The sequence below is a fragment of the Staurois parvus genome, unplaced genomic scaffold (assembly GCF_062004578.1).
Source record: "Staurois parvus isolate SC_StPar_1 unplaced genomic scaffold, SC_StPar_1.0 ptg000147l, whole genome shotgun sequence".
Classification (NCBI taxonomy): Eukaryota; Metazoa; Chordata; class Amphibia; order Anura; family Ranidae; genus Staurois; species Staurois parvus.
The window spans coordinates 14,147,300-14,174,780 of NW_028317943.1; the positions used below are offsets into that span (position 1 = coordinate 14,147,300).

The 27,481-nt window shown below is 38.3% G+C and overlaps 1 protein-coding gene and 1 pseudogene across 15 annotated transcripts in view; both read right to left on the minus strand.

The window, feature by feature from the left end:
- Positions 1 to 27,481, minus strand: part of NAV3 (neuron navigator 3) — an 833,019-nt gene that overhangs the window by 328,568 nt on the left and 476,970 nt on the right. The window lies entirely within an intron of this gene.
- On the minus strand, positions 16,876 to 16,988 carry LOC149464769 (U2 spliceosomal RNA; annotated as a pseudogene).

Below are 27,481 nucleotides of genomic sequence, written 5' to 3' on the forward strand. Positions count from 1 at the left end.
AGGATCATTTGCCTGCTGCCTGTATATGATTACCTCAGTTGGCAATTTTCTAATATTTTCTGCAGGGTAAAAACTAATTTATGTCTCAAAGTTTGCAGCCTATTCCAGTGCCCAGACACTGTAAAGGTGCTACACAATATTCCCCAGCTGTACTTTACCTGTCAAATTTTCTACTTTTTGCAGGAAAGATCCCAAGTTGTCTCTTGAGGTTTGAAACCTATTCCAGTGCTCCAGCATATCAAAATATTTGGGCCTATGGTCTTTAAGATAGTACACCTTAATGTTTATTTCAAGAGTAAACATTCTTATTCTGTAGCCTAACCAAGCTACTTACTTACTGCCCAGTCACTGAACAATATTTGTGGCTATTGTCTCTCAGATAATACACTCTAATTTTTGTTGCAATAAAAAATCTGCCTTGTCTCTTTCTATTTGCTGCCAACTCAAGTATTCACAGAAACATAGAAGAATTACGGCAGAAAAAAGTGAGTATAGATTTATGTTTGTCCCAAGCATGTTTGAAGCCACTCACTATTGACTGACTCACTACCTCCGCTGGCAGTCTATTCCAAGCATCATCTACCCTTTCTGTAAAATAATATTTTCTATGATTAGTTTTGAACTTTCCAACTTTCCTCCTGTTAGTTTGAGGTCATGTCCCTGTGTTCTTGATCTTGGTACGTAGTGTTCAGATGTTAGCCAATTTCCAAACACATACCTGGAGTCTAAATTTTGCATACATCTGTTTCTTAAATACTTTACAATAAGAGAAAGTTGGTTTGTTAAACACTGGACTTGAAATAGGTGCAGAGGATAAAAAGATTTCAGGTTTCTACCATGTTTGCTAAAGTGATCTTGAACTTTGCACATGTAGGGCAAAGTAAAAGATTCACTTAACAGCCCCCTTTTCCCCACTGCTTATAGCTATCACCCCCACATCCCCTTGTCAACCTGTTCACCTACTACTGCAAACTAAAAAAAAGCCCCGTGTAAGCTTCTGAGCAGTCAACTCAGAGATTAGCCAGGTCCAAACACCTTCTTCCTTCCTCCATGCAATAGCATTCAGGTCTGGCAACCGGGCACTCAGAAACAATTTTTAAGGAGAAGGGACTCAGAAGCAAATTTTGAGGAATGGGAGAAAGACACATGCTTCAACACATCTGGCAAAGTTGGTTATTTCACTTTGCTACAGCATTGTGGCAGGTGAGTGAATGGAATTTAAGTAAAAGCTGGGGGGAAGCTGGTACTTGAACATGTTCTTTTCTGCAGCATTGGCAGAACAGGTTCACTTTAAGGTAGTTACAAGTGATCAACAATACTGTAACAAATAGGCCAAATTCAGTTTGTATTCTTTGTTATGGAAACATCTTCCAGCGTAGTACAAGGCCTTGCCAAAGTGCTTGGCCCATTATTTGACTACGTGTACCCCGGGTCAACAAATGTGGCTTTTAGGCAGCCTTTTGAAACTGGTTATGGCCAGATGGATATCAGTTTGTGCTTTACTATTATTCATCCATTCACACAGATATGAGTTTATGGTAAAAGCATATCAACCCACCTAATCTAGCCCTTGGGTATTTATGCTTGGTGGCTTGATTTTGTACTTTTTTTTTCATTCTCAGTGCCATCAGTCAACACACAAGCATTTTCTTTGCCTTGTCACCACAGCCAGAACAGAAAAAAAGAGAATGTGGGGGATGATTACTTAAGGCCCTGTAATACACAGTGTTATAATTCATTGTGTTCAACCACAAGGTTAAGTGTTTGGATGACAAACAAGTTGGCAAGAGCAAAGCCAGTTTCTTTCCACAGCTTACACATTACACTCTCAGCTGTCAGTTTCTTTTTGTGTTGTTTGCTAAACTCTCAGTATCCTCTGATCCAATACTGTCTGTAGCTAATAAAGGATTCTAGCACAAATCTCTCACAAATCAATATCTAGCTGTACAGGAAATCTGTTTTGGGAAGAAAGAAAATGAGCAATAAGGTTACATTTGACAATACTTTTCCTTTAAAGCAAAACTGTACAAAAAAAGTAACTTAAAGCTAAATTATCAGTCTTTTTGGGGGTGGATTAAGACACAATTTAAATAGGAATTCCACTTTTGTTGAGAAAAAACATTGTACATTCCAAGGATTTTAACAAACTATGTAGCAGATTCCTACATGTTTCTGCTCTGAAAGAAATGTTGTTTGGATATTGATTCTGAATGGGAGTGACTAAATCATTTTAATAAGATACATGTTCTGTGTTCTGAATAGAAAAGTTGCAATGTCTGCATCCCTGTAAAGGTGATTAACCCTTAGGAAGTATCTCACCAAAAATGAATTTTTTATTGCCGAGGATGCCTAAAACATGCTTGTATGTTAGTGAGCAGTGGAGTGACCCTTTAAGGGTTGAAATATTTGTGAGAGCAAATACTGGTCAATGATCCCTCCATTGTGTGTCATATGACCAAAAGCCTAAGCATTTTGGCATGTAAACTTTTTTGAAGGAGAGGTTTGGCCAATATGAACTCTGACCCTCTCTTTCTGTATAGGTCAAGTGATAATCACTTCTTCGTGTAACCAGTATTGAAGGAGGCTTGAAACAGGAAAAAGTAAGTACTTAATCTCTATTTGACTGTCAGCAAAACGTTTAGGACCCTGATGAAGGTGGGGATTTTATGTTATATGCTCAGGTCTGCATGTTTATGATCCTGGGTCTGCTGCTGTCTGGATGATTTGGGGTTACCTACTTTACCTTTGCAGATGAAGATCTATTTCCTCTAACTACACTAAATGATTCCTAACTAATTTGGGGATATAAAGTCTGCTTAGAAGCAGTGTTTAGGAATCCTTTAAAACATTGTATAAAGATAGTTATTGAAAACACATTTGATTTCTGCTCATAACCACCAATTTATTGAAGGTCTAACCCAGTGATGGCGAACCTTTTTGAGCCCGAGTGCCCAAAACTGCAACACAAACCAACTTTTTTATTTCAAAGTGCCAACACTGCAATTAACCACTTGCCTACCTGGACGCATTGACAGACGGCACTGATCAGTGGCACTGCTGGGCATCATTGATGGGTGATACTGATGGGCAGCACTGATGGGCGACACTGCTGGGCACTGACAGGTGGCACTGCTGGGCAGCACTGACAGGCGACACTGCTGGGCACTGATGGGTGACACTGCTGGGCACTGATGGATGACACTGCTGGGCATCATTGATGGGTGGCACTGATGGGCAGCACTGATGGGCGACACTGCTGGGCACTGACAGGTGGCACTGCTGGGCAGCACTGACAGGCGACACTGCTGGGCACTGATGGGTGACACTGCTGGGCACTGATGGATGACACTGCTGGGCATCATTGATGGGTGGCACTGATGGGCAGCACTGATGGGCGATACTGCTGGGCACGGACATGTGGCACTGCTGGGCAGCACTGACAGGTGGCACTGCTGGGCAGCACTGACAGGCGACACTGCTGGGCACTGATGGATGGGACTGCTGGGCATCATTGATGGATGGCACTGATGGGCAGCACTGATGGGCGACATTGCTGGGCACTGACAGGCGACACTGCTGGGCACTGATGGATGACACTGCAAGCAATCTCACCTCTGGCAGCGTCAGTGTGGCTTCCAACCCAGCAGCTCATTCCCATCCACGCTGAACACGTTGCCCCTGGCCCCGGAGCAGTGTGGAAGCAGTGTGGGAGCCTCTTCCTCTCTTCCGCGCCCATCCCCGGGTACATCACCCCTGGTGCCAGAGCCGCATTGGAGCTGTTTCCTCTCATCCACGCCCACCCTGGCCCCAGAGACATGTGGGAAATGTAGTTTGATGGGGATCCAGTGTGGACGAGATCTGGATGGCCGGTCCATGCGCGCTCATCATCCTCTTCTTCCTGGCGTGCCCACTGAGATGGCTCTGCGTGCCAGCTCTGGCACGTGTGCCATAGGTTCGCCATCACTGGTCTAACCTATCACATAATTAGTTCACTGTGGACCTGTAATGTCTCCTATTAGCTTAATAGTTAATATGAACTTAGTGTATGTAATATAACATTTGTCGACACCTGTTTTTCATTACTAAGATGGTGTCATATTTTCACTTTAAATGATGGCACATTTGCAACTTTCTATCCACCCTTTGCCAGCAAATATTAGTTTTTTTAAAAAATGTCGATTGCTCAATGTGAAAAATAGATGAACAATGATGGATAAAGGTCATTTGACATCCAAACTGAAAAGAAAAAACTCTTTGTCCCACTGCCAGACAAATGCTTTTTAAACTGCCTGTATTCAGCATGAGCTAAGTGTGCCAAAATGACTGGTCTGAGCATAAAATATTAACACCCAATTTCTATTCCTCCCTAAACTTTCCTGTCTGAGAGAATTGAACACTCGCAGCTAGCAGTCTGAGAAAGTGGAAAAGCCAGACAAAGTTCATTGAGCCTTGTCTGTAAACAAAAATAAATTTCCAGATGTGGGATTTTCAGACTTCAAACCATATATTCCTAATTCAATTACACATACCATCAATCCTTTCCATTTTATATTGCATGTGGGCTAATATAGATCCTTCTGTGCTTCCTATTCAGTAACTTTAGTTTTATTGGCTGCAACTTTAAACATTTGTTATTTGAATATTTTGCAAATATATGCAAACTGAATCAACTTATAAATATATTGTAAAATATTCTTCTGATATGCTTTATACTGGAAATGTCTGAACTCAGAGCACTTTGAAATTGGTTGTTCCCTGATCTGTCTTCAGCCTGCTTTGTCACAAAAAAGAAAAATAATTCATATTTGCTTATACAAGAAATACATCTGTGTTGCCATTTGCATCCCTGTTAATACAGATTGTGCAAATATTTGAAGTTCAGCTGGAAGCTGTAGCACTACGAGAGTATCAGAGCCCAAGGATTTTCCTTTTCTATTTTAGCCTTGTTCCAGTGTTGCCAAATCTGAATCCCCATAAAAGGAGGGGGGGGGGTGGTTTGAGGGGAAATAAGGTGGAATTTGAAAGCCCCTTATATTAGGGGCTAGATATTCTCCTCCTCCCAGAGGAATGAGTATAGTTGTACATTAGTACCATTACTCATAAACACACAAAAAAACACAATGAGTCCTTTAATGACATTATGATAAAAATAAATAAAGGGTTACCACATCCCCTGATGAAATCCAGTGTCAAACACATCGTCCATCGATGTAATCCACATCAGTTATGTTACGCAGCAGTGTAAATCCATCATTAGTCATGATGATCTGCCTTTTGACAAATCTTCCCCGCCACACTCACATCACTAAATGGCAGATCTTCAGCACTGCTGTAATGTAAACACAGCGATGGGAATCCTGGTGACCTCACTGACAATACTTATGCCATAGCCAGCACTAGGACAATTTTAATTAGCAATGTTAAGCCCAAAGGTACTAGAGACAAAGCATAAGTAAGGGTTTTACCTCAAGAATTACCACTGAGGATACAGCAGTGGCCAGCAGCAGATCAACTTTAACCACTTCAAGTCCGGACACTTTCACCCCCTTCCAGTCCAGGTCAATTTTGAGCTTTCAGCACTATCGCACTTTGAATGACAATTGAGCAGTCATGCAACACTGTACCCATATGAATTTTTTAGCATTTTTTTGAGACAGATAAAACTTTATTTTGGTGGTATTTATTCACCACTGGGATTTTTAATTTTTTGCTATATGAATGAAAACGTCAAACATTTTTGAAAAAAAAAAGTTTTTCTTATAAAAGTTTGCAAATAATCTTTCTTCATAAATCTTGGCCAAAATGTATTCATCTATCTTTTAGTAAAAAAAACATAACCCAAATTAGTTTATAACCAAAAATTATAATTTTTCAAATTTGTCTTACATTTTTATTTAATTTTGTTATATTATTATTTATTTTTTTTTATTTTTTTTTACATGCTGTCACCCTAGCTACTTGTGGGGGGTAATGAAGATTTTTTTTTCTTTTTTTTACACTGATTGCTTTTACACCTCTTTGACATCTTGTTTATTACTATTCATGTGATCACTGATTGTCCAATCATTGATCACATGAATCGGGACCTCACACAGAGGTCCTGTACAGCAATTGGTGTTCTGCTGTGTCCTCCAGAGACAGCGGACACCGATTGTGGTGCCGCGCGCTCCCAGGGAGCACGCACAGGCAATGAATACGGGGAGAGGTTTGGAAACGTCTACCCGCTCTGGCAGCGCTCCCTTCTGCCCGTTTATGTACATGGGCCAGACGGGAATTGGTTAATCTAACTTTATCTATGGGGACAGGACAATGTGTTGAATGTGAGAAATATCATGGTGTTTACGGTGCACACTGTTTTTCCGTTATTTTCCTTTTTTGTTCAAATAATGCAGTAGTATGCAGCAAACAGAGAGCAGCTCCAAACATGGATAGCCAGGAACAAGCATATGCTGTGCTTTGAAAAAACCCCAAAAAGAAAACTAAAATTCAAAATACCAACCCTAAAACAAAAACCCTTTTTTAAATAGAAGCCTTGCCAAAAAAAGGCTCTTTAACCTTAAAAATTGTTTTCAACACATATTAAAAACAAAAGGGGTTGATTTACTAAAACTGGAGGGTGCAAAATCTGGTGCACCTGTGCATGGTAGCCAATCAGCCTCTAACTTCAGCTTGTTCAAATAACCTTTGACCAAAAAAAAGGAAGCTTATTGGTTTCTATGCAGAGCTGCTCCAGATTTTGCACTCTCCAGTTTTAGTAAATCAACCCCAATAGAGCCTTAAGATAAATTAAAATCCTAAACTAATACCAAATGCAATGACAGCCCGCTTTTTAAAACAAAAAGAAAAGCGTTGTACCCTAAAATAAAGGAACTAACAACATAACATAAAAACCAAATGTTAACAAAACATAATATAAAAAATTCAAACTACTACACCCCTAAAACAAAAGACCTTTTTTAAAGGAAAGTCTAAGAAAGAAAGAAAGAGAGAGAGAGAGAGAGGGGGGGGGAGAGAAAGAAAGAAAGAAAGAAAGAAAGAAAGAAAGAAAGAAAGAAAGAAAGAAAGAAGGAAAGAGAGGGGGGGGAGAGAGAGATAAAGAAAGAGAGATAAAGAAAGAGAGAGAGAGAGAGAGAGAGAGAGAGAGAGAGAAAGAAAGAAAGAAAGAAAGAAAGAAAGAAAGAAAGAAAGAAAGAAAGAAAGAAAGAAAGAAAGAAAGAAAGAAAGAAAGAAAGAAAGAAAGAAAGAAAGAAAGAAAAGGTTGCTTTGGATAGGTAAGCATGCTAAAAGTGACTGCTGACCTAAAATCTACTAAATAAATAAATACATAAATAAATGAATGAAGCCCTCAATAATAAAAGGGTCAAATGGATGTATTGTCCAAAGAGCTAACAACCAGAATTAAAGTTAGTTTTATAATTAACCCTAAATCTCCCTCATGCAGTTTGACAGTTTTCTTATCCATTCCCTGTGACAGCTTCCAATACACTGACACTATGGCCAATGTACCCCACCTGACTTATAGCGAGAGGGTTGGCACAAAGATCCCAATACTGGCAGTTCTAAGCCAGCTGACCAAAGTTCAAAGGCCCTTGCAGTACATTATCATTAAATTAGTAGAGGGCAAATGTCACATTTGTTTGTCAGGAATAAGAGCTAGAAATAGCTTGGGTTCCACCCAGAGCCACATCCGACCTCAACTCGAATCTCATCCCAGTTGATAACCATATGACATGCAAGGGAAAAAGCTTAGAAAGACATTTTTCTGCTCAGTGACCAGCTCCTGTTTTAAAAAGAAGGTTTGTACAGGCAGCTGATATACCACTTACCAGAGCTAAAGTTTGTGGGACCCAACAGTACAATAAATTTAGAGTGACTGAAACCCCAAATAATAAATAATTAAATATGGGCTATTTATATAAAGGATTTTGATGAGCTCACCCTTTTTTTCTCAGTTGCTTGCCATTGCTGCTAAAATACGGTACCTGCTGATTCTGCCAAGTTCATCCCTTTACTGGTTTGGGGCGGTACTAATTTTAGTACCGTGAGCATTACAGTTCCTCTACAGTTCTCCAGCTGGCCTTAGTCTAGAAATAACCTGTAGCTATCCAATAATATACACGGAAATATGTTATGGGTTTTTACAAAAGATGCTTGAAAGAATGGGCTTAAGAATGTAATGCATTGCATTTCCCAGTTAATCACTCTCACTCTGTTAATAGATCCGACACAATGGATGGCCTATGAGGGCTTTAGATTGCATAATTATTATTTAGGTTGAAGTTGGAAGTTGGAACAGCTGATTCTGCACTTAAAAGACAATTGGAAAACTGCTAAACGTTAAAATGATCCTTCTATGTGCACTGACTCTCCATAAATTAAGTAGCATTTTTATCCTACATGTTGTAATCATTCACATGTACAATTTGGGGATTATTCTTTATTTGAGGTAATAATAGACAAAAAGTAGCAAAACCAAGTTTGGAAAAGAAATCATAGCAAAGTACCCTCCTATATCCATTGTATACATACACAAGGGATCTTCACAACTACTTTTTATCCACATTAAATACTTCTGGATAGGATCCTATGAACATATGTTTTCTACATGTAGCAGCTGATGTTTCCTCTTCATATGGAATGATGCTGTATTACTGATACCAAAGAGTCTGTATCTCTCCCATGCTAATATTGTTTCTCTAGCAATAACTTAGGAGAGGTTCAGTAGTTTACTGCCTACTGCTGTATCCAGCAGGGAATTAATAATGACTAAGCTAAATAGTGAAGCTTAGATTCCATTTCCTCCTTTTTCTTCTGGTAAAGAATTCTATGCAATAAATATATATATATAGATCCAACACTTGTAACACTTTTTTAAAAATAAATATCATAATTCCAGATGCTGTTATATAATTTGCAGATAAATCTTATCCTGCTGTTATGCATTAAAAATATGCTCATAAACATCAAGAATTCTGATTTTCTCCAAAAGAATCAAGCCTGGTTTTATATCTGTCCCTAGAAGTTGTGAAAGTCCTGGACACAGCTTTCCCAGCAGAGTAGATATTGCAATTTTGTATTCATTTTAGTGCAGCACCATGCTAAAAATACTTCACTCAGCACCTTTCCTTTTCAGAGGGAACAACCTTCATAATCATATTTTGAACGTGTATCACTGCAGCGCTTACTAAGTGGTGACCCAGGAACACACATTGGACTGAAATTGCACCATTCTGAAAAAAAATGCATTTATAGCTGACAGATGTCTGAGCTGGAAATACACTTTGTCCAAACCTTATACTTATATGCTGCTTCTTCCTGGGTAAATTGTTAAAGTGTATGCAAAGGCATTTTATTTTTATTTTGGATAGAGTGGAGAAAGGTGAGACCACCTGTAAAGTTTGTATTGTCGTCTATAGCACTGCTGGTGAATGTGACCTCTTATTTATTCTTGTGACTGTTGTCACTGAAAAAGAAAATGAGAAGTCTCAAAATGTTACCAGTTGTCACCACACAAAGAGGTGAGGAAAAAATCTTCCACTGAATCCAAATGTTCAGGGACAGCTGTCTAAGATGGAAATTTTCCTTAATTTAGGACTATTTCCTCTTTTCATTTGCACATCTAGGACAGAAAGTAAAGGGAAATCTCCCCAGTTGGACAAAGCCAGCAAACAATGTCTTGATAGGGATTTTTCCATTTCCCCACTCTATCTAAAACAAGAAAAAAGTTTGTAGCTACATATATACTTTGACCACGTGCTTGACCATGCTATATCTGCATAATCTGCTGTAGCTTTAGGTCTGCACTTACATTGGATTTAAGTCTTTATCATTATGAGCTAATAACGTGACACTTTCTGAAGGATAGTCCATGCTGCCTGGTGCAATTTTAGTGAAAATCAAGATTCATGATAGGAATACATTTACACCCCGGTCACATCAATCCTAACTACGACTTCACTGTAATTCGCACGATTTCAAAGTCGGGATGTCATTGCGATTTGAGGTGAGATTTGCAAGACATCTGACACAGATGTCTATGCAAATTGCACCAAAAGTAGTGCATGCACTACTTTAGAAATTGGTGCGGTTCCGCCCAAGTAGGAACCGAATCGATATGACCACTGTATTTGCGGACAATAGGGTACGACTTGGCATGCAATTTTCAAGTTGCATGGCATGAAATCGCATGCCAAGTCGCACCCAGTGCAACCAGGATCTTACAGGTTTGTCCCCAACTCACAATTTCAGAACCAATTTGGTCCACCAAAAGCCACAAAAAATGAATACATGGGCAGCTATATATCATGTGGTTTACTGGAAACACAGGCTTAAATTTTAATATAAAAAAAGTAGAAAGCTGAACAGTAGCTTTGACATAGTTGCATAGTAGCAACAGATAATTTAGACTGTATTATGTTGTGGTACAAAACTAGCTTAGTTTTCAGAAGCATCAACTTGGTGCATATAAAAGTAAATACATGATCGCATAGTGTTTCTATGTTACAGTCTTTGGCAAGTGAACCATCAAATGGAACTACAAAATGTTTTGATCTCATAATAAACAATTACTAATTGCATCTAGTTAACTGCATACAGCTAAAGATTTTAGATGGATTGTATGGATATAATGACTAAACCAGACTGCATCAAAAGTAATAGTAAAAGTGCTACACCAAAAATACACATTTTATACTTCAAACTGTCATGTGACCATTCTCTATCAGCAAAGTATAGGCAATTTAACTTAGCATTCTCATCATATAATTTAAGTGGGTGTAATAATATATTCTGACACACACATTCTTGGTAATGAACTGGTGATCAAATTTAGCAGGATAGCTATGACCACCACTGTCATCCAACTGAAACATACCTTGGATTCCCATTAGCACTATTCTCAAAATGTAACACTGTTCAACAAGTAAAAAGTTTTGGGCATAAAATTAGCTAATCTTACATAATTTTGGGGTGCTGAAAACAAAAATAACCCTAAAAAATGTTGATTGGCTCTAGTTTCCATGATATATTCACCCATCTAATGACGTAAGCCATTCAAAATTATGATGCAACTTCAGCTGTATATTGCGCAATTGATACTGGTGACCAATAGAAAATTGCATGTATACTGAGATGATGCAATATTAGCCTTTAATAGCATCACTTCACTGCATAAAAGCTGCAGTATCTGTAGTTGATTGTAGTTCGACAGCGTCTTTACATTTCGTTTTATGCTTATATAGGCTACTCAGTAATGCCTCGAACTTGTGTGAATAAAGCAGATAATTTCTGCTATATCTGCGGTGAAATAACTTTTATCTCACAAAAAAGGAGGATAACAGGAATGATTAAGAAAGCCTACAACTTGTATTTTGGCTGCAAGATAGGAGACCAGGACAAGAGCTGGGCACCACATATATGCTGCAATTCTTGTGGGACGGCACTGGAGCAATGGTTGAATGGAAAAAAGGCATCTATGCCTTTCGCTGTGCCAGTGATTTGGAGAGAGCCAACAGATCATGTTAGTAATTGTTACTTTTGTATGGTGCCTCCAATTGTAAAAGGGCTAAATAAGAAGAAAAAGTTATCTGTGCACTATCCAAATATTCCATCGGCAATACGCCCAGTTCCTCATGGAGAGGGGCTACCAATTCCTAAAGCACCAGAATCCTTCGTGGTTGAGTCAGGTGAGGAAGAACCTGAAGCGTGTAGTCACGTGCAGTTGTAAGAGATAGCCCTTTCCTCGAATACAAGAGAAAAGCCAAGAGAAGCAAAACCGACACAAACTGAAGACAAAACTAGCGAGAATCCTAAGTATTAAAATGATTCAACTTAGCTTATGGCTATAATTTTTCTTGGTAATCCTATGCAATATATTATGCCATTTAGGCTTTGTTATGTAGTCAATATAACTTGCTTTATATTTGTGGAAAGACATCTATCTATATAATTATTGTGCATTATGTAGTCATTACGCCTATAGTAGAAAACTTTCCGTTTACAGAAAAACTAGAGCCAATTGACAAATTTCATTGTTATATTTGAACTCAGAATGTGAAATTCATTAAGAAATGGATCCTTTTGTTTCCAAAACTGGCAAAAAATAAAAATTTGTTGAACAGTGAGCCATGCAAAATTATTTTGTGGCCATGAGTAGGGATATGGTCCATAAAAACTGCTTTGGGTTACCAAGTCTTAATGTAAAGAATCACTAAATCCAACATGGAGTTTAAAGTATTTTCAGTTTGAATTGAAAGCCAACAATTCTTAATGGAGTGGCTTTCCTATAGTGAATTAGAGTCATAGTGAATCCGTGTGACAAATTTGGTAGTTAAAATACCTATTGTTTTCCTACTATTAAATCAGCAAGTATGGGCCACACTCCAGAGCTGAGTAAACACACTATATACTATATACACACAACATACTATATCAAAATAGGCAAAAGAAAGTACAACACTTTTATGTAACATCACAACAGCCACTAATAATTATTGTTGCTCAAATATATCCATAGCGATGGAATTTGGGTGGCCTGTTCAGCAGTCTAGAAGACTGCCACAGCATTGTATGGGCTTGTGCAGAGTTCCTGATAACAGTTGGTCAGGATGCCCTACAAAATCAGTGGCTTTGCGATTAATAAGGCAGACAGACAATCAGAAGCTTTGTTTACGACAAAGTTAGAAGCATATAAACGCAGCCCAAGCTGTGAAAGTATACATCACTAATAATGTACAGCATATTAATAGTGTGAAAAAAAAAAGTTTGACTTCTTCTCCCCCCAACTGGGCTCCTGAAATGTGCCAAACTTTTTGAATTAACAATATTGCTGCTGCCATATTAGGTATCTAAATTCTAATCCTGGCAGCTAGGACCAGGTTTACAATTTAGCTAAATATGGGAGTTATCACACAAATGGGGGGTTCAGCAAACTAAGATGGGGTCGAGAACCCCCACCCTGTTTTTATTTGTTTAGAAACAAATTAAAAATGGTGTGGAGTTTCCCTTAAAATACCAACCAAACACTTACTCAGGGCATGCAGCCTTGGTGGCCAGTATATGTCCCCAGAAGTAAAACCACCATCAATCATAGTGTCCAGTGGTGTATCCTTCAATCAAGTCATCCATACATGCCACACTCCTGCCACTAATAGACAGATTTCCTGCTGTAGCAATGCCTCCAGGAATCCCAGGTGACTTCATTGACCACATTTTGGCATTCCTGGCAGCAAATGTAAAGTAAAATAGCTGGAAATCTGTAATTTAGTGGTGGAAGTGCATTGCATACAGATCAGCAGGGAACACGCCATTATAATTGACATGGATTACCTCGATGGATAACTTGATTGATGGATACATTGTGGGACACTGATTTCCACTGGGTTTACTTTTAGTATGCGGTTGTCTCTTATTCTGTTAAAAAAGGTTTTTAAATTCGGTGTTGGAGTTTTGTTTTAATGTATGCTGCACCCATTGCCCTTGGAGAGGACGGATAGCTGTTCATCCACATATTATAAAGGGGGGCTTCCGGATTCTACCTTCTATTATACCCTTACTACAATTTGGAGCATATGGTCTGATATAGTACAGGAAGAATGTACACACTTGCTGCCCCCATTCTTGGTCACCCAGGCTGCATGCCTTGATAAAGGTCTAATTGGAATATTAAGGGAAACCCAATGTAATTTTTTTTATTAATACAAATACAACCGTAGGGGGGGTTTTATGCCATTTTGGTGACAATACATTGTTGAATTATAAATCAGCCCTTTACAGGATTATAATTTACCAATATAAATAAGCCCCCACTGACCTTAAAGAACGTTGCACATAACTACTGTATATGTGTCAATATAGTTATCACTGCAATCAAACATCACAGGTGTTTGGTTCTAGCTTTTCAGAAACTGAACAGGAATTTTGGAACAAATTTCCAGAACACAAAGAGCATCCACACCAATAATCAGATGCCAACTTGGTAACCAAATAAACTAATTGCTGATGTAAATAGTTTGCAATATTTGTTAACAATACTACACCATCACACTATATTTTGTTTTTCTTTAAGCCCTTAAAACCCACGATACTGCAGAGCAACAAAAATAAAGAAAAGGAAATAAGACATTAGTAGTGCAGCCTTAAACACACTTCCGTTGATTGTGCTGTGTCCTTGCTGTTCTTAGTTTTATCCATATTTTAGAATAAATATAAAACGGCTTTTTGGATGATTTTCTGTTACAGTTGGAAAACCTTGCCAAATCTAACAACCACAAGTTTTTATAAAGGGACTAGACTCTCACTCATCTGGCTACAAACACTTTGTTGAGCAATGAAAAGCAATGAATTGTGTCATTAAAGACAGCTCATACATTTATCTTTTAAACACGCAAGCCAGGCACTTGGGGTGCAGAAAAGATGCCGGAATTTGTCTTTTAAGAAACACATTTTAATCACTCCCTGCAACATATATCTCTTCATAAAAATGAGTAAAACAGTTTGTGCATGATCCAAAGATACTTTTCAAACTAGAAATAAAAACATTGATTATAGATTCATTAACTCGTGGATATATTTCTAAGGGGTCTCCACATTTCTTTAAATAAATACAAGTTGGCTTTTTTTCATGTGAAATAGTATAAAATTATTTGAAAATGTAAATCTATATAAATGGTATGACTATTCCAAATCCAGTGCACTCAACAGCTTTTTAAGACCATGTACAGCAGGGGTGTCCAACCAGCAGTCCAAGATGGCTATGAATGCAGCCCAGCACCAAATCATAAACTTACCTAATAAAGTTGATTTTTTTTTTAGGGGAATTTTTTGTAAAAATGGTTTTACACTTAGCGCACGCATATGACCAAAAAAAAAATGTGATAGTGTCTCTTTACTGGACTTTTCTAAGTTTTATCTTTCCAAATCAAAATCTCCCACTCTTCACAATCATGCCTTATTCATGTCATCAGCTTTCAGGACCAATAATTGTAAACAAATACTTTCAAGGATGAAGCACACAAAGGGTGAAATTAGAACCAAATTAGCACCTTGAGAATTCATTGAGAATTGATACTCCGTCCATCCAACCAGATACCAATGTGTTGGTTTATTAAAAATAGTGTCAGATATCACACTAGTTTTATGTTCCCTCCCTTTTATAATAAAAATATCACAAAAAAATTTAATTTTATTCCTCAGATAGGTCCATTATCTATATCAGTGATTGTTCCCTTTTGATCTTCCTGCCTATTCGCTATCCTTATTGTTAGTGTATTTTATGTGCGGCCCAAGACAATTCTTCTTCCATGTGACCCAGGAAAGTCACAAGGCTGGACACCCCTGATGTACAGTATGTAGTGTAATCTGCTAGTCACAGACTACAGCACCCATTGACAGAACATATTCCTGATTCATAATTATGAATCTGCTGCATACATATCAATACCAGGATCATAAGGTTTGTCTCCCAATCAACTCTGTGATCTCAGTGTATCCAAAACTAATTTTTCTCAGGAAAACTAGTGATTCTGATAAATACCTATAAAAAACAAACAAAAGAGAAATGAATGGCACCCAGAACATTGCTATGCCTGGTAAATTCAGCAGCACTTTCGTTCCTCCACTATACACCATACAGCTTGGCAAGTCTGGTATCCTGCTTCCAGTATCAACTCCATGCTGTGGATTTCACATGTATGCATCATACATATGTTATTATCAGAATGAGCTCAAGACAAAATACAACTTTTACTGGTATATTATATTATATTACAGTGTAATATATTTAACCACAGTAAATAAAAATACACCTATGGCATGTACAAAGTTATAAAATTTACATCATGAAAGCATTTCTTTTACATACAGTTTCACAAAGTAGGGTGCCAGCTCCTCTTGAACATCACTGCACTCCTATTTTTATAGCAAAGATATCAATGCAAGTCCAAAAAAGAGATGTTAGAGAAAAAACATTCAGCCAACTTTAGGCTCCATTGGGTCTTTCCTCACAATAGTGCTTTACAAACTACTTTTTTTTTTTTAAGTCCGCAAACGTGCAACTATAACGAAAAAACCCGTAAGTGTTCACAAAAAAAGTGCAAGTGCAAAACACCACACAAAAAAGTGCACTTAGGGGTGTGCTGTGTCCTACCCCTAAAGGGGCTTGGACCGCTTACCCTGATCCCCCGGGGCACGAAGCTCCTGACGGGGACAAGGTTCCCAATTGGTCCTCCTGGCCAAAAGGCCTGGTGGACCACCGTTCCCTATGCCCAGCCGAAGCCGGACATCCAGTACTAGGCAAGGGGACTCTCCCGAAGAAGAGTCCCCTAGGGATCAGGGGAGGAAGGAACCGTATGGCCACACATCCTCCCCCTAGACTTCAGGGTAGGCCCGAGGACCCACACCCTCCATCCGTGAAAAAAAAAACACACACATAAGAGCAAAAAAGTGACAAACGTGGGAAGTGCATAATAAATAAAGAGAAAGAAAAAATAAAAAAGTGGTACCGTGCCGAATTGTGCACAGACCAGGCCCTGAGGCCTGTAGCAAAAATTGCCCTGGACTTAGCCAAAAGGCCTGGTCCTTAGGGCGCTGTGCAAAAAGATGTGTAAAAACAGTGGCCAAGTGTCATTTTCACACCGTGGGGTCCCACACCCAAGTGTTACTAGTGACACCCCTGAGCGCGCCTCCCCAAGGGGCACTGAGTTTGCGGACTTTTTGCGTCCCCAGCCCCTGGCCAGACCAAGGTAGCTTGCTCAAATCAGGAGGCACTGGGTCTTTCCAGCCTTCCCAGAGGAATTACTCCCGAGGCCCCAGAACGAATCATGGCGCTCCCCGGTTTCTATCCCTCCGGTCCAGCCTTCCGGACCCCCATCATACCAGTGAGGGTACTATCCAACCAACCCCACAAAGACAGAGTGGTCGGGAGCACCCCCACTGGACACTGATAAGAACAGATACTACACTTGATCTTAGCCAAAAGGCCGAGAAGCACCGGGAGTGCTTTACAAACTACTACCTAAAGCCACGGGGTCTTGATAAGCAATAGTGAAACATGGAAGCCTTTCAAGGTTTATTAACACTTTCCCAAAGGAGGTGTGTTTGCTTAGAGAGAACTTTACTGGGCAGCATAACACACATTAACATACATGCTATAACACACCAGCACTCCACAACGCTATAAAGGGGGGCCTGAAAGACTGCCAAAAGATTTTAAGAATCTTAGCAAATCAGCAAAATAAGAACAATATAAAAAGCAACTGCTCTGAAACCAAAAGTGTTTTACAGCCTTTTAGCAGAAAAAAATCTCAGTGTTACGCTAACCTAACCTTTGCATGTTAGACCTTTAAAAAAAAAATTCCTACTTTTTCTATGAAAAAGTAATATGCACAGGTTAGACTTTTTTTTTACAAATACAATGGTACATGTCATGAACATTGATTTAATTTTATTTACTGTAGATATTCAAATTGAGGTCTCCAATGAAACACAAAAAGCCAAGTACATAAATTCACAATCAAAAACGTGTAGTAATTTTGTTTAATATCTTTATAATTGACAGCATATGTAAATTAGGCAACCTCTGCTTGGCTATATATATATATATAGATATATATATATATATCTATATATATATATAGATATATATAAAGAGATAGATAGATAGATAGATAGATAGATAGATAGATAGATAGGATATATTAACAGATATACTGCAGAAAAGCACTGAGTACCTACTAAGAATTCACCTCAAAAGCCAATTAGAAGCCAAACATGTTTGAGAGTCACAGGGTAAATGGAAACTGTTCATATTTTCATTGAACCCTACATGGAACATAACCATTAATGTAGCTAGATTAGGAGAGTCAGTGCATCACTTTTAAAGTGCCGGGGCAAAAAAAGAAGAAAAAAAAAACATCCCTGGATTACATGCATATTTCCCCATATTTTGTATTTTTAAAGGTTGATCCAGTGTGCTCCTAAATTCCTGTTTGAGCTGAAACAGTTACCCTGCTAAACTTGAAACATATTAAGGAAAGTGTTCTGAAGTTCACCAAAGATGAACTGGCCAGGGCAGTTGGACATTACAATGCAATGAAAACCCAAGCAGTATTATTAGCCCTGCCCGTTTGCCTCTTCTGGACTAAAAAACCCCTTCTCCCATATGATTTCAGTGCAATAAGGGCACTGTGTTTTAAGTTCAACCGTGCTTCCATCATTTTACAGAGACAAAACAATGGGGAATGTATTACATAGACATACTGCATTTTGTTTGCATTGACATACCCTTTAAGTAGAAGGACTCATGATTCCAAAAAGGAAAGGCCCCATTAAATATATGGCATACATATTTTTTTTTTTTACAGCTTTACAGACACACAGACTTTAGGGTCTTAAAAGGAATTTTATTACGCACAATTACGTTCTGGACTAGGGAATATATACAATATTTTTAATGACAAGTTGCCAATGGTTTAATTTGGCCTTAAGACATGCACAGCTGGCTGGACTCGTTTCCCCAGTATTCCCTTTCTACAGTTCAGATCACATTGTCTATTCAGGAAGAGGCTACACATAATTTAAGATAACATCAGTAGTGAATAACTTCAACGATCCTGAACTTTGCACCTTTCCCTTCAACGTAAGACTCACAAGAAAAACTGGCAGCATGCCTACAGATTTTGTAAAAAGTCCAGACTTTAGTTAACCACAAACTTTGGTAAGCAGACTTAAGAGAAAGCATTGAAGAAAATCAATGGAAAAAAGAAAAGTCTTATGAAAGAGACACTTTACTGATCATAAATTACATTTAATGGCTATCCTGTTGACAGTCCCATCTCAATATACAATACTATCAAATGACCTTCCTATATTCTAAGAAGAGATCACAGCTATTAAATTTAAAAGAATGCTGAAACCTTTAATGATCTTCAGGACATTATATACTGTATTCCAATGATTATCAGTTAATGACCCATGGCACTGTGCTTTTCCTATTATGAATTAAGTAGCTTTTTTTTGGGAGGGGGGATGCTTAAAACAGATAAAACCAATCAGAACATAATCTGCTACCAAAAATTTCCCAAGATACAAGAAAAAAAATAAAGCAAAAATATACACAGATGTGATCACTAAACATTGTCTATTAGAGTGATTAAAACAACCTGCCCTTATCAAAGCAAATGATCAGTATCACTATACAGCAATCATTCTAAGAACCTGTACTTTCCTGCCTGCTTGCTTCCCCTATCACCAAATCTGATTGCTATAATATTCAGACAAGCAGTCTGACAGGTACAGTTCAAGTTTCGACATTCAGAACGTAACAATGTGTGCAGTTGGTTTGAGAGGCTTTGGTAGCTTGTCCTTTCAGCAGAGAAGGATGGGCAAAGTAGGTACAGACAATTTGAGACTCCTGCTTCCTAGTATGGGCAATTTTCAAGTTTGCTAAAAGGGGTAGAAGGACATAAAAGATAATAGATGTACAATCATGGTCAAAAATATTGGCATCCCTGCATTTCTGTCACTTAATGCACCATTTCTCTCAGAAAATTGTTGCAATCACATATGTTTAGGCATTCTCATGTTTATTTCTTTTGTTTGTATGGGTTTGACACAAAAAAGTGGAGAAACAAAAAAACAAATCTGACACATTCCACACAAAACTCCAAAAATCGACTGGACAACATTATTGGCATTCTCAATTTAATATATGGTAGCACTTCTCTTGGAAAAAATAACTGAAATCAATAGCTTCCTGTAACCAACAATGAGTTTCTTACACCTCTCTACTGGAATTTTGAACCACTCTTCTTTTGCCAATTGCTCCAGGTCTCTCAGATTGGAAGGATTCCTTTTCCCAGCTGCTGTTTTGAGATCTCTCCACATGTGCTCTATGGGATTGTGATCTGGACTCACTGCTGGCCAGATCAGTACTCTCCAGTGCTTTGTCTGAAACCTTCAGAACCTTCATTTCTGGGTGCTTTTTGGCATGTGCTTTGGGTCATTGTCCTGCTGTAAGACCCATGATCTGACGGAGACCCAACTTTCTGACACTGGGCCCAGAATTACTTGGTAGTCTTCAGATTTCATAATGCCATGCACATAGTCAAGACATTCAGTGCCTGAAGCAACAAAGCAACTCCAAAACATCAGTGAACCTCCACCATGTTTGACTGTATTCTTTTAAAAGGTCTCTTTTCTTTTTCTGAAAACAGTAGAATGGTGGGCTTTACCAAAAAGCTGTAATTTTGCTTTTGTCTGTCCACAGCACATTCTCTCAAAAAGGATTTTGGCTTCCTCAGGTAAAGGTTTTGGCAAACTTCAATCTGGCTTTTTTATGTTTCTTTGCCAGCAGTGGGGTACTCCTGGGTCTCTCACCATAGCATCCTTTTTCATACAGATGGATAGTGCAAGCTGACATAGTTGTATCCAGTGGCTGAAGGTCAGTTTGAATTTGTCTAGAAGTTGATCAAGGTCCTTTATCCACTTTTTGAACAATCCTTCATTGCAATCTTTGATCAATTTTTCTCTTTTCTCCACATCCAGGGAGATTAGCTACAGAGCTGTAAGCTTCTTGATAATGTTGCCCACAGTGGAAACAGGAACATTAAGATCTCAGGAGATGCATTTGTAACATTGAGATTGTCCATGATTTTCTAGAATTTTTGTTCTCAAATCCTCAGACAATTATTTGCTGCTCTTTCTCTTCTCCATGCTCCATGTGGCACAAAGAGACACAACAGAAAGGTTGAGCCAATTTTACATCGTTATAACTGGTTGCTGGTGTTATTTCTATATTGTCACCTGATAATTGATACAGGTGAGTTTATTTACAAATTACAGGAGAGTCACAATCTTGGATTGCAATTATTTCTTAAATCTTTGAGATGGTGCCAATAATTTTGTCCAGTCCATTGTTGAGGTTTTGCGTGGAATGTGTCAGGTTTGGCTTTTTGTTTCTCCACTTTTTTTGTGTCATACCAATACAAACAAAAAATAAACATGAGAATGCCTAAAGATTTGTAATTGCAACAATTTTCTGGGCAAAGTGGTGCGTTATCTGACAGAACTGCAATGGTGCCAATATTTTAGGCCATGACTGTAGATGTTTTAAAACGAAGTGAGTTATTTGAGGTTATTTGCATTTATATAATCAGAAACAAAGACACAGACCCAAGGGACCTAGTACAGAAGTTGTGTTGACCTCCTCCTGCAGACTTTAGCTGAAGTTTGTACCTTACTTCCAACTTATCTGCTGTGTATATACATTGTGAATGTCTTAGACTTTTATGTTGCTATAAGCAACTCTGTGGTTAGACAAGTTCATGGTTGAAGGTAACTCAACAAGACAATTAATATCAAAGCGGAAGAGTTCTATACAAGAAGAACTGACATTCTATACCTTTAGCACAGATCACAACCGTAAAACCCCATGTGTTGGCTGGCATGTGTGGATTTCTCCTAATGAGATAATACAACTTTTTTTTAAAAGATATAGCATAATGTGATCATAGTGAACTTTTCCCTCCTTTTCATTAGTCCATTGCTCTCTCTTCACTTTACCAGCAAATATATACTGAAATGCTGTAAAAAGTCACTCATCTTTGGTGCAATAAATACTCCAAGTTATCACAATTGGGAAATACAGTGTAGGCTAATTAGAAATGTATCAGCATAAACTGAATGGCATATAAAAAGCTATTTTATTTAATTACTCACTCCAAGGCTGAATTAGCAGACTGACACATTAAATACAGATTTAGTGAATAGGCTGATTAATTAGAGCACTATTTAAGCACATGTAAGCCAACATCTTTCAAGTGTAATGCCCATATAAATAATTAAGCCATTAGCATAGCCTCCATTTACAGTACAGAAGAAACATGTTGGGCAGAATCCATGTTTCTTTGATCAGAGTACAGAGTCAGCTGCAGGACACATTCCAATCATACATGGTTACGGTGTAAATCAGAATAATGTACATTTAAGATCAAGGTGCATAATCATTTCTCTACAAATTGTTACATCTCCTTTTCCTTTTCAATTAAGCTGCTGGTTTGGTATTCAGATTTGATCCAATTACACTTCAATGACCTCAAAATATAGCTCACATCTAAAATTCAGTTTAATATGAAAAAATTGAATTTACCATGACTGTTTAAAAAGATAGGCTTTTTATTGGGGGCGTTTAAAAAACAACAATATAGCATAAACTTCCTGGCTATGACCCATTAATATAAAAAAAACAAACCCAAGAAAAATTAACCCATGGTAACACTTCTATTTTCTAACCAAATCCCTCCCCTAAAAATAACAATACACCACAAATAAATTAAATTCAACTATAAAGTGTGGGATAGAAGAGATCGTTAGTAATAGGAATTTATTTATATTTATTAAAAATAATATGATCAATATTTTGAGGAACTTGTTAGATTTGCACTCTTGCACAGATTGACACCAGGAATTCTGGTACTTCCCAAAAAGCCTAACAAATTCTAAAGCATTACAATTTTAGTAGCTCATCTGCATTTCCCTGCCTCAATTAGTCTAGTTGACTTAGGGTACTAAATTTATTATAGAATAAACATACTATGCACAGCAGTAACACCAGTATATACGCATTATTGCTGTAGCAGGCTTGGCCATTGGGTTATATATGCCAATCCTAGTTTTTTATAGGTCACTACCCAAGTCTCATGAGTGTCACATGAGCAGTCTTGACACTGGTGACAATTCACTGCCTTGGGATGACTAAGAGACTTCCTTTAAGTCTTTATGGAATCACTACCCTCACTAGCAGGTAAAGGGAGATGTTGCAACCATTGCTGTCCCACCGCTAGCAAGTGAGTTCAAGGCAAGCAATTTTTCAGAGTTCAAGTGTTACTAAACCCATGACCTTCCATCCACTATATCTGGTATCCCACAGTACACAGAACATGGAAGTGCAATTATTTTAATAAATATAAATTGCTTCTTATCAGAAGTTAGAGCAGCCTTGTGACTTCAATCAATGGCCAGCCCACCACTAGCTAAAGCTTATAGGAGTTTTCTTTCTGCTCTAAGAGGATGCAAATCCCCTGACCTCTGTCTGACCAGTGCTGATTGGCCCTGTGCTAATCACATGCACGCTCCCAAAAAAAAAAAAAAAACCTGTCTAGCAATATACACCAAACTGAGCATGTGCATGCCTACGGTTCAGTCTGGAGATAAGAGGTGGTCGCTTGCAAAAGGGGAGGAACAGAGAAGAAAGGATCAAACGGTCTTTTTACATGATGCAGAGGATTAACCCCTTAGATTCCACAATGAGTATAACAAGCATGCTTTACTGCATATACAGACTGATTTTACTGTTGTGGGTTTAGTAACACTTTAAAGCAAAAGCTCTTCTATATGACTCTACCACTGGTGATGAGCAAAGTCACTCATTTGACATAAGCCTAATACTGGACTCATTAACGTCTGCTACCAAATAAGAGCAAGTAAAACTGATACTAACTATGCTGTCCATTATTCAATAAAACTTTTATGAAAAAACTTGAAGTAACAGGGACTCAGACAAGGATGGTAAACTTTTTGTATTGACTTTTTTAATTAAATAAGTTAATTTATTTTTTTCAGTCGGTTCTTCTATATTACATAAGCTGTCTTGTTGCCACACAAACTTGTTAATTTTTTATGAAAATCTTACAGTGAAATTAAAATAATAACTCTTTGCAGAAATGTAGAGTGTACTTCTGCAAATAATGGAATGCCTAATTAATTGCAGTTAAAAAAAATGACTTCCTTTATAAATGTACTTATTGTTTCTCCACAGGAAGAAATACATTGAAATTTTCAACAAACACTTTGTACTTTCCACTTTTTATTATAAGAATACAAAATTACTGAAGCAAGTAAGATTAATTATGTTTCACTGACCCAGAGCTTCTGTTTTGCTTCTGTCAACACATCCAAACAAGCTAATAATTCATGTTACGCAAAATGTCATCTTAGCTGTACATTTCATTGCATGTTTTTAAAGTATCATAACTGCTTTATATAAGAGAACATCTACTACATCGGTGGTACACAGCATATGTAAAAATGATCAAGGTAATTACCTTGATTGAGATGGTACTTCCAAATTTTTTAATGCTTTGCCAAGGCTAAATTGGTGATTTTGCCAGATGTTAGCAAAGCTCATTTTAAGGATACATACCGACTTGCGCATTTCACTGACACATAATAATCCTGTAATTTTACATAAAGTACAATACCAGCCACATATCAAAATATTATTCACTAGTAATTAGAGATTTTAGTAAAAGGGTGTTTCTGTAAGGTCATACTGATCATGTATTATCTATCCTTTTCTGTTACCAAATGGGAAGGAATATGATTGATATTTAACTTCAACAAAAGTTCCCCTTTAAGGGCTCTTCCACAGCAGTATATACAAGGGCTACATAAAATGCATTACACTCTTATCTTATACTATAATTGTAAAACATCTTCATATAGATAATTGCCTTAAGCCATTAATGGAAACAAAATAGAAGTGAAACTTTATTCTTTAGTTTGGGATCCTTCCAAATAATACCCCAAATCGTTAAATGTTTTTGACTGCAGTAAAAGTTCCTGTAGCCTGTGCAATAAATGCCTTAAAGTGAATCTGTATTTTGCCTATACAGGATAAAGGAATGTAGCTCCTGTTAATTAAAAAAAATAAGATTATATTTTATGTAAATTGTATCACCAATTGCTGTATATGAAATGCCCTTACCTTCCTATTCACTTGTTTCTCTGATCCAATCTAACTGCAGAGGCAGAGAAAACTGAAAGGGTGGGATGTGAAAGTGGTTCTAAAGGTAAAATTTGTTTTCTTAAAATTAATGAACACATCATGCTTACCTGCTCTGTGCAATGGTTTCTTCCTCTTCTTGGGTTTCCTACCAGCCCTTCTGGCCCCTCCCCCTTGCCAATGCCAATGCACTTGTGCATGCTCACTCATGAACCAGCTATGTGTGTCTATGGGGCACACAGAATGTGGCTCAGTCCTTCCCCCAGCTCTCTCCTAACTGACTGTGATTAACAGCAACAGGAGCCAATGGCTCCCACTGCTGTCTCTCAGCCACTGAGGATTGAGAGACCCGGGAGAGCCGCTGCTCTCATGCACATTGCTGGATTAGGATCGAACGTAGGTAAGTATTAGACGGGGTTGCGGAAGGCGCTATACACTAAAGGTTTTTTTACTTTTATGCAAAGCTGGCATTAAGATAAAAAAACCTTCACCCTTTACAGCCACTTTAAGGATAAACATATATAAATCTGCTGTCTAAGTTGTTTAAAAAAGACCCTGTCACCAAAAAAACAAATTGAAGGTAAAAGCACAGAAAAATCACATTTTAAATGCTACATTGCATTGTTTTTTCCTTCTATTAATAATAGTTTATTCACTTGCAATGTGCTTTTGAACGTTCTAGAAAATGTGACAAGTCAATTCTCTAGCACAGCCCTCTCGTCTGGGAGTGCCTAATTACTGTCTGTGCTGGCCAAAGTCCTCAGTCCTCTGCCTCTCCCCCAGCACAGGGGAATACTATGGAGTGTCATATAAGTGACAGCTCTAAGTTTTCTGGGGCTGCTGACATTGCATCCAACATGATGGTGCCCAGAAGCAACCTCAGGGCTACACAAGGGAGACTTTTACAGGTGAATACACCTGCATAAAGTATTCTACATTCACATATCATTTTATAAAAATATTTTTGTTGAAATAAATGGTCTGGCGAAAGGGTCTCTTTACTGACTTGCAAGAATGCATGGGCTGAGCACTCCAAAAAAAGCTTTGCAGCAAGCCAAACATGAGTGAATTGTTATTTTAACATGCTCATTTGAGTGTAGACCTCCACAGATGCAAATGAATACAGAGTCAAATTGAAAAAACACAAGTCTAAATTGAATAAAAAAGAAAATCTCCCTATACAGAGTCCTGTGCCTACAGTTGATTCAGAGGAAGGCAAAAAACCCTAAGAAGAATGGTCCAATTTGCTCCAGCAGAGCAAAAATGAATTCCTTCCTGATTCCCCCAGAAGGCAATATTCTGGAACAATCTCTGATGTTTCTACCTATAAACATTAACCTCTTCATGCTGGCCACATGCAAATGTGTGGCCTCCTGGCATCTGGGCCTTGACGCCAAGCGGCCGCACATTTGCGTGCAATTAAGAAAAACATGTGCTGAGAGCACGCGGCATGTGTGCTCCCAGCACACATGTCTGGTACTCACGGAAAGATCCTGACCTCCTCTTTTGATCGGGACCTTTCCCAATTATGTGACCGCCGTGACGGCAAATCAAGGAGGTCACATGACCCTAAAACCCCCGCCCCACCTCCCGGCTTCTGAAACCCTTAAAGGGCCGGGAGGCGCCAGCGCCAAGGGGTTAATATCCAGTTACAGTACATCTACTGAGTTGGCTGGAACTAATTCTAGAGAGTGTATTCCACATTTTCACAGCTTTTACTGTGAAGAAGCATTTCCATATGTGGAGGTTAATTAGCCTTTCCCCTAGATGTAAAGGGTGACTACTTTCAGTCCTTTTAATTTTTACACTGGAAATGAAAGGACAGTCCTCTTATATGCTATTTCAGACCCAGAAGTGCTTGGTATTCCCTTTAACAAAGCAGCAGGAGAACAAAGGAAAGGTAAGCATATATTGTGTGGAAAGCAAGTAGAGGAAAGATGCTTGGCCAATGGCTACTGAACAATTAAAAATAAAAATGCCCTAGCATGCATTTCTGTATATAAAGAACAGCATAATGTGGAACATGGTTGCTTTGCCATAACTGGGAAAATAAATTGTTAGCTTTAAACTTTTTAATAGTTAGTGGCACAAAAGAGCAGTGTGCTGAGCCGGCATCCAATACTTGATAGCACAATACAATATTAGATATAAAAGGCTCACCCACACAGACCATTGATACAGAAGAGCATTTATCAGATGTCTAGTTGAACACCTGTGAGCCATTCAATTTAATGCAGGTACACAGTACCCCTTTTAACATTGTGTGTCAGAAATACAAAGCAAATAGAAGAAACTTTCTTGGCAAATAAGTACTGAATAGTACAATAAAAATGCCTTGATATGCTGTTCCATATATAAAGAACAGCTATAATGTGGTACATTGTGTAACATGAAAACAACATGACCCCCCCCCCCTTCTGAGTCACCCCACATTTCCACCCTGCTACTCAATTCCGAGCACCATCCCTTGGTCCCACCCCCTACCCACCTCCCAGTACCACTTTTTTTTTTTTTTTTAGAGAATACAGAGTCAAGTATTATTTTGTATGGAATTTGTTAATGATACACCTCCTCCCTTGGCCAACTCATACACTCTCACAGCTTCAACTACCACCTCTATGCCGATGACACGCAGATCTATCTCTCGACCCCTTACCTCACCCCCTCAGTCTCCGCCCGAATCAAAAGCCTACTGAACGACAT